This window comes from Bos indicus, chromosome 29 (genome assembly GCF_029378745.1).
Source record: "Bos indicus isolate NIAB-ARS_2022 breed Sahiwal x Tharparkar chromosome 29, NIAB-ARS_B.indTharparkar_mat_pri_1.0, whole genome shotgun sequence".
NCBI lineage: Eukaryota > Metazoa > Chordata > Mammalia > Artiodactyla > Bovidae > Bos > Bos indicus.
The window spans coordinates 49,666,604-49,679,044 of record NC_091788.1 but is presented as its reverse complement, the minus strand read 5'-3'; the positions used below and the strand labels follow the sequence as shown (position 1 = coordinate 49,679,044).

Below are 12,441 nucleotides of genomic sequence, written 5' to 3'. Positions count from 1 at the left end.
CCTGGGTCTCAGCCTGCCTCCCGTCTGCATTGCTCTCTTCAAGCTGCCAGAGCTTCCGGCCCCAGGCCAGGATGGAAGCTCCTCCTGGCTCCCTCCCCACCCCGCACTTCTACTCACCCTCCCCCAGCACCACTAGCCAGCCCTTCCGTTGCCACTTCTAACAAGCCTTTGGCAGGGGGTGTCCTGGAAACCCCAAAAGGCAGTGGAAGTCTTGCAGCCCGCCCCATACCCCACCATGCCACAGCCCTGTCAACCCAGGACAGGCATGGACCCTGGGCGCTGGCTGCTGAGCAGAGGGGGCGGCAGGCAAACAGGGGCACGAAGCTCAGGTGAGGAGGGATGGGGCCCCCTCCTTACTCCCCACCCCTCCCACCTCCCAGACACCTGCCCACCGAGTCCTCATTCCGGCCCAGCACTGCCCATGTGCCTGGAGAGGTCCCAGGAACGGCCAAGGGACAGGACCTGGGTCCCATCAACCTGCCTGATGGCAAACGCCCCTGTGCCTCCTGGGCCCACCGCAGACCAGCCACCCAGCTCCCTGCCCCCGGGCCACGGCCCACATGCCCCCCCTCCCCCGCAACCTGCTGTCTCCAGCAGCCTCCTCTGCAGACCACGGGAAAGCGCATCCGCCCCGCCCTGGCCCTCCTGTGTCCACAAAAGGAGCAGAGCCGATGGGACCCCAGGTCCCGGCAGAACTGAGACGCTCTGCCCCACCAGGCCCACTCTGGGAAGCTCCAGCTCCATGGCTGCCCCGTCCACCGCCGTCCCCTGGGAGGTGCCCTGGGCAGGGCCCAGCCAGGATGGGCCCTCTGTGAAAGGAGAGTGACTCCCTTGGTTCTCAGGGCCAGGCCAGCCCTTTGATTCTTAGAGAGGGCCACCTGTGCACACAGGCGGGGCCGGCAGGCGTGGGCAGGGCCCCTGCAGGCCGCCACGGGCCCGCCACCGCGTCCCCAAAAGTGACACGTCCCCCAAAGTGACGCGTCCACGCCCTCGCTCCCGGGGCCTGCGAATGCGCTTGTTGTGGAAGTAAGCTCTTTGCAGATGTGATCAGGGAGAGGGGCTCATCAGGATGGGCTCTGATCCACTGGCCAAAGTGGCCTTAGAAGGAGGGGAAGAAGCCGAGTGAGGATGGACACAGAGGCTGGAGGGATGCGGCCAAGGCTGGGGATGCCGGTGCCCAGCAGTGGGAGGAGCAGGAAGGACTCTCCCTGGCCCTGCTGGGAGAGCGGGCCACGCTGCAGTGGGCTTCCGGCCTCCTGAGCAGAGACTCGCTTCCCCTTGTCCTCCACCCTCTGTGGGACTTTGCCACGGCTGCCAGGGCACTCCTACAGCCCGTGTGTTGCCCCCACACCCAGGCCCCGTCCCCACACACAGCCTCCAGGATGAAAGATCGTTAATCACCGGCTTGGAAAGGCCGTATTCAAATTCCCCCCATCCCTGCTCTGGGGGAGGGTGGGGTAGGATTTGCATCCGCCCCACCCTGCACCCTTCTCCCTGCCCCACGCTGGGCCCCCACTGCTGGGACACACACAGGGAGTGGGGGGTCCTGCATCTGACCACAGAGCCAGGGTAGGGGCGAGGGGGGCTAGGCCTGGCCCGGGCTCGGGCACCCCCTTGGCCCTGCCGCCCTTGGGGTTATAACTGCTGGAGGGTCCCAGGCGCCCTAACGAATGACCACCCGCTGGGCGTCTTAAAGCGACAGAAGGCTCTGGAGGCCAGAAACCCCAAATCAAGGTGCGCAGGGCCTCGTGCTCTCAGCAGGCTCTAGGGCCTTCTCACCCCGTCCAGCTCTGGGGGCTCCAGCGTCACTCCAGTCTCTGCCTCCATCTCCCCATCTCCTTATAAGGACACTGGTCACTGCTCAAGGGGCCGCCCCACTCCCTATGACCTCGCCATCACTCAGTGCTTCTGCAAAGACCCTCTTTCCAAGCATTCTGATATTTGGGGTGGACGTGAACTTGGGGGGATGCTCTTCAACCGCAGAGTGTAGGCAGCGATGTGGGGAGCCTTCCCACCGTATGGGGGGGACAGGGCAGGGCCTGTGGGGGTGGCCTCCCTCCCCACCGCTGGACGCGCCCCAGCCCGGCCTGTGGGGAGCCTGGGTAGCACTGGAGTGCTCACGGTCCGTGAGCCCTGGGCTTGCTCCGCCGGGGGGTGGGCCTGGGGCCGGCCTCTGTCTCAGGAGGGGTGCTATGGTGCCCACCCAGCCCATGCCGCCCTTTCCTTGCTGACAGGCAGCTGGTCCTAAGCCCCAGTTTTGCCTTCTCTGGGGCCACCACCTGACCCCTCACCCCACACCCCTCACCCCAGACTCCTCACCCCCAACCCCGAAGGCTGGTCCCTGGCCTCTGGCTTCCCAGCCGAGGGGCTGAGGGGCACTGGGTCCTGTGCCGAGTGCTGGGGGGTCACTGAGCATGGTGGGGGTGGCCGTGAGCGCCAGGGCGGGGGTGAGGGGGGCAGCGAGCGCTGGGGGTGGGAGGGGCGCCAGGCAAATGGGGCCGCGGAGCGGGAAGGACATGCAAACATCGGATTTGCATGAGCAGGTGTCCGGCTCGAGGCCCCTGTTCCTGGAGGGGGCAGTGGAGTCCAGGCGCCCGGGGGTCCTGAGTCGTCCCCGCTGGAATCCCACCCCCTACCCCTGACAGGCAGAAGAGAATGGAGGCGAGCTCTTCAGCTCCGGCAGCTAAGGCGCTGGGGCCCGTGCTCAGGGCGGGCAGAGGGGCAGATGGCCAGCCCTGGTCAGGGGTCTCCTGAAGCGGCCCCCGTGCCGTGGACCTGGGCAGCCAGGCCCTGGGGGTCCCAGCCCGACCCCTCCCAGGGCCATGTCATCGGGGCCAGCCCCTCACCACTCGGGCCCACCCCTCCCTCCCGAGATGGGAGAATGTGGTGACCAGGAGCGGGAGCACAGGGGTCCCATGCTCTGCAGCCAGCACTCAGCCCCCACCCAGACGGGCCCCGGCTGTGAGCGCCGGCTCCCTGCATCTGGCCCCCAAAGCCCTGGGGCTGCTCCTCCAGACCAGACCCTCTGCAGGTTCCTTCCCGGACACCCCACCTCACCCATGGAGGGACCATCCGTCTGCAGCCCCAGGAAGGTTGGACTCGTTCCAGGGTCCAGGGGGAAACCGAGGCACGGGGCAGAAAGTGACCGGCGGCAGGGCGCCCCCTCCTCCCACATGGGGGCTGGCAGCCGGGCTCCTACCTGCCTGCTTTCTCCCTGAGGCCCGGACGTGTGACTGCCGGCCAAGGGGCGGGTGGAGGGGCCCACAGCCCGCCCGCCTGCCCCTCCCCGCCCACCACACCTGGCACCTGGGCAGCCAATGCCGTGAGCAGAGCTGGGTGCCGCCTGACCTCGGCCTGGCCCGGCCCACAGGCCTGCTCTGGCCAAGCCACCAGGCACAAGGGCCAGCCGTCCCTTTCTGATGGGCCCAGGGACCCCTTGGGCAGCGCCAGTCTCCTGGTGTCAAGAGGCGGCCCTGTGGGGGGTGGCAGCGTCGCCCCCTCCTGTGTCTCTGCTTCCTCCCGGGTCTCGCCCATCTCTCCAGCAGGTGGGAGTGGCTGATCCCAGGGGGGTACAGCCCAGCTGTCCCTTCCTGGGTTCCGCCGAGCAGAGGTGTCAGCCCCCAGGAGTGCTGTCCTGGTTGGTGGGCAGGCTGCTGTCAGCAAGCAGGCTTCTCACACGCTCCACCGAGGAGCAGCACAGGGAGGCACCGGGGCCCTGGAGCCCAGGGTCCCGGCTCACGCCCTGCAAATCCTTCTGTCTCTCTAACTCTGGGCATTGGTTTCTCTGGAAAATGCGGATCCAAGCAGCTCGGCTTCTGGGGGTTTGCGGTAACACACGAGAGCAGGTGACACGTCCGTGCGCCCCTTCCCCTGAGCTCGGGGCTGGGTGGGAGGCCGGGTCCAGGCCCAGCTCTAGGACCCCCAACGGCCTCGCCGGTCGGGCCCATCGGCCACCAGAGGGCACCCCAGGACCACGGGCTGAGTCGGGGCCTGTGGACGAGGCCTGGCCCGCAGAGGCCGCTGTGTCTCTGCACACAACGGCTGTCCAGGCCGGAGCAGCCATAGTGTAGCCTGGAGCCCCCCCACCGCTCCCAGGGAGGGGAGGGGCCGCCTGAGATCCCTCAGGAAAGACTGGATTCCAGGTAAGTGGGGCTCCGGGACCCGGACACCACAAGCCCTTGGGGCCTGAGACCCTGAGGACCAGATTCTGGGGGGAGGAGGCCGTCCTTGGGGTTCCTGGGCAGAAGGCCAGACCCAGCCCTGGCAAGGGGTGGGACTGGGTCATACAGCCCTGCTGGCCTGGGGCCCGTCCCCCCGGGGGTCCTGCCAGTGTCCTGCCCAGGCGATGTGGAGGGTGAGGGGTGTCCCCAGAACTTCCGAGCCTGTGGGGCAGGAGGCACATGGTACTTCCCCTCCTCCCACCCTCCATTCCAGCCCTGCCCTCTACCGCTGCCCCCAGGACTCCCCTTTCCGGCCACCTCCAGCCTAGTACCAGGCTCTGCTCGTCCCTGCCTGCAAGTCTCCATGGCTCCCTACTACTCCAGCAATGACACCCAACCCGGAACCCACCGCCCTGGCCTGCCCACTGCCACTTCTCCAGCCACCTGGCCTCCTCGCACCCTCGTCCAACCTCAGAGGCCCCCCTGCTGTCTCCCCGCACCCCCCACCCTGCCACACAAGCTCAGCAGCCTCCCCTGGTCTTTCTCTCTGTGTCACCTGGCATCACTTTTCAGGAGGCCTGACCCTCCGAGGGGAACTCGTGTGCTGCCCGCCTGCTTCCTGCCGGGGACCGTCGGCCACTGAGCCTTCCAGGACCGGAGCTGCAGGGGCGACGCAGCCAGTGAGTGGGCGAGGGGTGCGGGCTGGCGTTTATGTGAGCCAGTGCCATCGGGGAGCCTTGGGAGCAGGGGGCTACAGCCCTCGAGGGGCCACTGCAGGGAGGAGACGCCAGGTGCCGCCTGCGCCCACGACATGGCCGGGGCCTCCCGAGGCCTGAGTCCTGCTCTGCTTTTTCTCAGCTGCCTGCATCCTCCCGGCTCCCTACTCAGGACGGGATTGAGTTCGCTTGACCCCTCATTTGTGGGGAGGTGCCTCGCCTGGCAGAGCGAGTGCCAGGTCCCAGGCCTCTGTCTGGGGACGGCGGGTCCCACTCCTAACCGCAGGCTCTCCACCGAGACACACTCATCTTCTGCTCCTTGCTGAGGCCTGGGAGAGAGGGACACACCCCCCCCTGGACAGGGGGCAGTCCCGGCCCCCGCATGCTGGTGCCACGCAGGGCTGAATTTGAAGGAAGACCCAGCCACCTTTGCTCTTAGTCTCCTGGGACAGAAGCCACAACCCAAAGAGGGGCCCAGCTGGCCCCACGTCTCCCCATCAGCCTGGGGTCCTCGCTTGGGTCTGCATAAGGTCTGGACTCAGGCCCTTGGACAGGAAGGACCCTGCCCTGGTCCTTCGTGGAGGACACCACCTCTGGTCACTTCAGGTTGGAGAGGACAGAGCAGGCCGCCGCCGCCTGCCACCTCTGGGTTGACCTGCACATCTGTGGGGAAGGCTGAGACCTGGTGGGCCACGCTGTGGAAGCCCCCTCCAAGCTGAGTAGCCCAGGCTCGCTCCCCGCCTCACTGACCCCCTTTCTCCCGGGTCTTCTGTGGCTCCCCGCCTGGGACTCAGGAGACGGGCAGGCCCGCAAGAATGTCCACGGCTCTGAGGCTGTGCCTCATGGGTCCTCAGGCCCCTTGACGGTGCCCTCCCCACAGAGTGACCCTCAACGTCTTCCCAGCCCAGGACCCTGCACTGGGCACGCGAAGCCTCGTCTGTGGCCCCAGCAACAGGAGCAGGACTGGGATGAGGAGGGCCAGGGGTGGCAGGAAGGCCCCGGCCCCACAAGCAGCGCCTGCAGTCACCCACCTCCGGGCCAGGTGCCAGTCCTTCCTTCAGCCCCCGGGGGGCGGGGGGAGCGTTAACCCATCACAGACACAGGGAGAGGCTGGCAGGGGCTGAGCGGACCCTCAGGCACAGCCCCCGGCCCGGGCTCACTCCCTCTCCCTCCACCATTCTCTCTGGAGTTTTCTGGAGCTCCAGGAAGGAGCCACCCCCAGCTCACTCCTCCTACCCCCCACTGCCTGAAGGAGGCTGGTGTGTAACACAGGGGGCTCAGCTCCCCGCTCTGTGATGACCTGGACGGGCGCGATGAGGGGCAGGTGGGAGGAGGTCAGAGAGTGAGGGGACTCCTCAAGTTCAGTTCAGTTGCTCAGTCGTGTCCGATTCTGTGACCCCATGGACAGCATCATGCCAGGCCTCCCTGTCCATCACCAACTGCTGGAGCTTGCTCAAACTCCTGTCCATTGAGTCAGTGATGCCATCCAACCATCTCATCCTCTGTCGTCCCCTTCTCCTCCCATCTTCAGTCTTTCCCAGCATCGGGGTCTTTTCCAATGAGTCAGCTCTTCCCATCAGGGGGCCAAAGGATTGGAGCGTCAGCTTCAGCATCAGTCCTTCCAATGACTATTCAGGACTGATCTCCTTCAGAATGGACTGGTTGGACCTTCTTGCAGTCCAAGGGACTCTCAAGAGTCTTCTCCAACACCACAGTTCAAAAGCATAAGTTCTTCGGCCCTCAGCTTTCTTTATGGTCCAACTCTCACATCCATACATGACTACTGAAAAATCATAGCTTTGACTAGACGAACCTTTGTCAGCAAAGTAATGTCTCTTCTTTTTAATATGCTGTCTAGGTTGGTCATAGCTTTTCTTCCAAGAAGCAAGGGTCTTTTAATTACATGGCTGCAGTCACCATCTGCAATGATTTCGGAACCCAAGAAAATAAAGCCTCTCACTGTTTCCATTGTTTCCCCATCTGTTTGCCATGAAGTGATGGGACCAGATGCCATGATCTTAGTTTTTTGAGTGTTGAGTTTTAAGCCAGCTTTTTCACTCTCCTCTTTCACTTTCATCAAGAGGCTCTTTAGTTCCTCTTCACTTTCTGTCATAAGGGTGGTGCCATCTGCATATCTGAGGTTATTGATATTTCTCCCAGCAGTCTTGATTCCAGCTTGTGCTTCATTCAGCCCAGCATTTCACGATGTAGTCTTTATATAAGTTAAATAAGCAGGGTGACAATATACAGCCTTGACATACTCCTTTCCCAATTTGGAACCAGTCCATTGTTCCATGTCCAGTTCTAGCTGTTGCTTCCTGACCTGCATACAGATTTCTCAGGACACAGGTCAGTTGGTCTGGTATTCCCATCTTTTTAAGAATTTCCCACAGTTTGTTGTGAGCCACAAAAAGGTTTTAGAATAGTCAATAAAACAGGAGTAGATGTTTTTCTGGAATTGCCTTTTTTTATGATCCAATGGCTGTTGGCAATTTGATCTCTGGTTCCTCTGCCTTTTCTAAATCCAGCTTGAGCATCTGGAAGTTCTAGGTTCATGTACTGTTGAAGCCTGGCTTGGAAAATTTTGAGCATTACTTTGCTAGTGTGTGAGATGAGTGGAATTGTGCGGTAGTTTGAACATTCTTTGGCACTGCCTTTCTTTGGGATTGGGATGAAAACTGACCTTTTCCAGTCCTGTGGCCACTGCTGAGTTTTCCAGATTTGCTGGCATATCGAGTGTAGCACTTTCACAGCATCATCTTTTAGGATTTGAAATAGCTCAGCTGGAATTCCATCACCTCCACTAGCTTTGTTCGTAGTGATGCTTCCTAAGGCCCACTTGGCTTCGCACTCCAGAATGTCTGGCTCTAGGTGAGGGGATATGTGTCTACACATGGCTGATTCGCGATGTTGTTCAGAAGAAACTAACACGACGTTGTAAAGCGATTGTCTCGCAATAAACAGACGTAAGTGCGGAGTGCGTCCCACCACCCCGTCTCCTGAGGAGCAGCCCTCTCCAGTCACCGAGAGCGGGTCCCACCATGCAGCGCTAGGCTGGCTGGCGGCCCCGGCCTCTGCAGGGTGGTGGGGTGGCCCTCGCTGAGTCCTTGGACAGTTGTGGGTCCAGGTCCTGATGTGAAGTGGGGATGATGATCACACGCTTTGGAGGACCTGCTGGGGAGGGGAGCTCTCAGAACAGAGCTGGCTTTAGCGCCACCAGGGAGTGCCGGTGCAAGGACCATCGGGGTGTGTGTCCAGTGCCTGCAGGCGTGAGAATACCCCGTGTGCGTGCGTGCGTGTGTCTGTGGACACTTGTGCTCTTGCCCTGCGGGTGCAGTTGGAGTGCCAGCATGCGGGCATTAGGCCGGGGGGACCACAGCCTCTCCGGTCCTCAGCTGTCCCTCTGTCCCCTTCCCTTCCTGGCCCCCGAGGAGGCTGAGAAGCAGATTCTCCCTTCTGAGGGTCGGTTAAAGCTCAAAACCAGAGGCCTCCGTGGACCCCCACCTGTTTTTCCAAGCCCACAGTCCCTCCACCTCATCTTCCGCCGTCCCATCGCCTGCCAGCTCGTCATTCAGCGTGGATTTCCTGAGCCACCCCCAGGCACCAGCACCATGGCTCAGGCGATGTGCAGACAACAAAGAAAGAAGTAAGAAACAAATTTAAAAAATGATTAAAATTAAAATCATTTAAAATTAAATGATTAAAGTAGAGCAGTTGAGAACCTGGATGGAGGTAGCTAGATGGTTGGGGCGTTCTACTTTTAAATGTCAAGGGACATCTCAGTGTGAAGGTAACGTTTGTGCCAAGGGGGTTCATCTGCTCATCCTCCTTCCTTAGCCACCCCATCTGTCCACCCACCCATTGTCCATCCGCCTGCCCACCCACCCCTGCCCGCCCGTCTGTCTGTCCCTCCGTCCGTGCTTCCACGCCTCTCTGCAGTCACACACTCACTCCCTGTCAAGTCCTCCCGGGTGCCTGGACTCAGCCGTGGGTGAGTCAGTCTCAGCCCTCAGGGGCCACCTCATGGGGGAGGGTTGGGCAGCTCCTCATGGGGGAGGGTTGGGCAGCTCTCCCCCAGGCTCTGGCCACTGTGGGGGTCGGGAGGAGGAGGCAGCTGGGGGAAGCCCTGCACCGTGTGGTGTGTGAGGTCTTTGTGTGGTGTCTCCCCTGGCCTGTGTGTCTCACAGAGACGCTCTCCACCCACTGCGGGCAGGGCCTCCCCCATGCCATGGCCAAGCCAGGCTGGGAACTCAGTAGGCGCCCCTTGGATAGCGAGCGCCAGGCTGGCTGAGTCACCCTCCCTCGTCCTCCTCCGGCCAGCCCTGCTTTGCTGTTGGCTCCTCCACCCCAGCCTCCCTGGCCCGACTCGCTCGTCTGCCCTCTCTAAGTCCACTCTCAGCTCAGGCCCTGCACGGGCTCTGGTTCTGCAGGGGGAGATCAGGGTAGCTTTGGAGGGCCAGCCGGGTCGGCCAAAGAGCTGGCTCAGCAGCTCTGGCGAGGTGGACGAGGACCCTGACCAGGAAATGGACACACAGCCTCAAAGGACCAAGGACAGGCCACCTCCCAGGTTTCCTGCCCCCTTCTCCCAGGGGCCGGGGACGCTCGCCTGGCTCTCTAGTGAGGAAAGGCCTGATGGCTCCTCAGACGCCCCAGCACAGACACCGTCTGGGCTCCTGGGGTGCACAGTAGCCTGGGGCCCCCAAAGGGTCAGCTGAGGCTGGCGGGCAGTGGGTGGCATGCAGGTGACCTGGGAGGATGGGAAGGTCTCAAGTCGTGCTAATCAGAATCGGGGTGTGTCAGGCCCCAGCCCTCACTCCCCAGGCCAGCTGGGGGCAGACCCAGGTCCTGGGGATCCCATGAAGCTCAGAGGTCCCCGACTTCACACCAGCAGGTCACCCAGGAAACCAAAGGATCAGGGTGAGTGTCTGAGGGAACACCTTTTAGGAGTGATTTCATCAAAGAGGGCCCCAGGCTGTGACCCCGCATCCTTGCAACAGATGCGCTGGCAGTCTGGAACAGATTCAGGTCAGTTTCGTAAGCCACTGGGGCAAATTCCCAGCAAAGATAAAGCAAGGTGGCCCTGCCAGCTGGAAGCTGACCCCGAACCCCAAGCCTGACTTTTCTGCCCAGCGCGATCCCAGCTGCCTGGGGCCCTTGTCACTGGGCTTTGGGTTCTGGAGCTGGTCCCTGAGGCATCCTCTTGGAAGTGGGGGAGGCCCAGCAGCCAGTGGGAGGGTGGCCAGAAGGGACCTTGGGGTGCTTGCAGCTCTGACCACAGTGCCCCGCGCTGAAGCTGACCCCTGCCCCACTGCCCGGAACAAAGCGAGTGCTCAGACTTGCATGGGATTTGGAGGACACGTCTTAGCCCCAGAGCATGTCCAGCAGGGCTCTGTATCAGCAGGGCCGGCCCTGATGGCTATCTGGAGACTTGTGACACAAGGGAGCATGAGCCCAGCTCAGCAATATCAGCTGACTTAACCTCAGATGAAAGGAAACACGCGGGCAGCCGGATCTAGGTCCGGGGTGGGGCGGGGTGAGTGTGGGGTGAGGCTCCGCGGGCCCAGCCCCGGATGACCGGGCCCTGACCCAGGGCCCCAGCTGGTCTGCTTTCCGGGAGCCCTGCTGCCAGCCCCCAGGTCCCACTGCTCTGGGCAGCCTTCGGGAGTGGGGTGGGGTGTCCCCTTTGCCCACGTGGTCCCTAAAGGGCTTGTGTGCCCCACCTGTGGACACATGGCCAGACACGCGTGTGCGATACACGTGTGTGCCGTACCCCCCAAGGGTGCCCACACAACGCACCCCACTCCCAGCGCGTACCTGGGACAGGAGGGCGGCGGCTCCCTGGACCTCGGGCTGCATGGGACCCTCCGCAGGGGGCCACCAGCTGAGCCGCAGGGCTCGACCCCAGGGCTGGGACCGCCTGGGCCGGCCAGCTGCTCAGTGAGCATCTGGCAGTCCCCGGGGGCAGCGGGGAGACAGATGCCCCTGCCTCCGCCCGGCCTCGGGTGCTGTGGGCTCGGGGTCCTCGGTCTCCCCTGCCCAAGAAGGAGGGAGAGGAGGCAGGTGAGAGGCCGAGTCCCGGGCCGGCGGGCCCCCCTGCAGCACAGCCCGCCCCGTCCTCATCCCCTAGTCCTCCTCCCCTCTCTCCCTGCCGCTGACCCCGGGCCTAGGGCGGCCCTCAGGGCTTTGCGGGAGGGAAGGGGTGAGTGGACACTCCAGCTGTGGGGCTGGAGTGGGGTCCCAGCTGGGCAGCTCTGGGGGCAGATTCCTGGCCTGGACTCTGACCACTCCCCCCACCCCAGCCTCAGTTTCTCTCTGTGTCCCTGACAACCTCTGGGCTTCTTGCACATCTGGCCCGGCGTGGGTCTAGGGAGCTGAGGGGTCTTGGCCAAGAGCTGCTGAAGGAAGGCGAGTGTGGTGTTTCCAGAATATTCTGAGGCCCAGAGATGGCCCATGGTGCCTGAGAAGCAGGGAGGGGGCCTCTGGGTCCGCACCCAGCCAGGTGGGCCTGTCAGCTTCTGCCTCCAGAAGCCCAGGGTGTGAAAGGAGCGGTCCCTGGGGAGGCAGGGGGCTTTCCTTGCTGTGGGGGGGGGGGTCCTGGAGGGCAGCTGGGGAGCCCATGGCTGAGCCAGGCCCCCTGAGAGCCCAGGCCTGTGTTTCCTGGGGGCTGGCCCTGCCCCTCCCCGGCCCCAGCCCCCCGCCCACCCTCTGAGCCCCTCCTCACCTGAGCCACAGCCCTGCTTCACGCACCCACTTCCCTCTCCCCCACCCCCCAGTTCTTCTGACCTCCCCAGGCCCCCCAACTCCTCTGAGCTTTCGGGAAACTTGCGGGGACCCCTTGTTGTCTGGCCTCCCATTCAGTCCAACGTCCCACGCTGGGGCCAGGACCCGCAGAACTGGCTCCCCAACTCCCAGGTGCTTGGGTGGCTACTGATTATAATTTCAGAATACGGAGACCTGCACGGAGTAAAGCTCACAGTCCGGAGCCTGAATCCGCCGGCGGCGCAACAGGGGCCAGTTCAGAGCAGGCTGGTCTCGTCTCCTCCGGCCACCGCCCTCCCTCCCGGTCACTTGCAGGCAATCCCCTGACTCCGCGTCGTCTGCCCCGGAGCCTCAGTACACAGGGCATGTGGGGCATCGGTGACCCTGAGGTCCAGTGCGTGCCCAGGAGGAAGGGCAAGCACTCAACTCTGTCCCTTTCTGATTTATTTTATTCCTTTTCAGAATAATGAGCCCTAGCCTCCGACCAAGGCCCAGTGAGAATTCTGTAGTATTCTTTTAAATAAAATGGATTTTAAAGATATTTGGTACATTTTAATCCATACTTTTTTTTTACTTTATAAGAGAAAAAAAATATGCATCAGCTTCAAATGATCATCATTTTCCATTTGATTGCAAAGCTGTCTGTGGATCCTGACACTGAAAACATCTTGAACTCTAAGAGCAGCCTTTACACAAAAAGTTAATGTAAACCATAGATTAGAATCTCTGTAGGATGAATTCATATTGCCATATTTCAAATAACAAGCAGAAAGAATGTCTACAAAGAGAAAAAAGAATGGTTATGG

The 12,441-nt window shown here is 62.2% G+C and overlaps 1 long non-coding RNA gene across 4 annotated transcripts; it reads left to right on the top strand.

Annotated features, from left to right (window-relative positions):
- Positions 1-4,025: 4,025 nt before the first annotated feature.
- LOC139180570 (uncharacterized) lies at positions 4,026-12,157 on the top strand. Of its 4 annotated transcripts, XR_011564797.1 has the most exons (6): positions 4,026-4,142; positions 4,734-4,840; positions 8,394-8,522; positions 8,816-8,867; positions 9,677-9,793; positions 11,820-12,157. It is a non-coding gene; the product is annotated as an uncharacterized lncRNA (long non-coding RNA). The 4 variants fall into 4 exon arrangements; XR_011564794.1 differs by having other exon boundaries at positions 9,677-12,157; XR_011564795.1 differs by having other exon boundaries at positions 9,307-12,157.
- Positions 12,158-12,441: the final 284 nt, after the last annotated feature.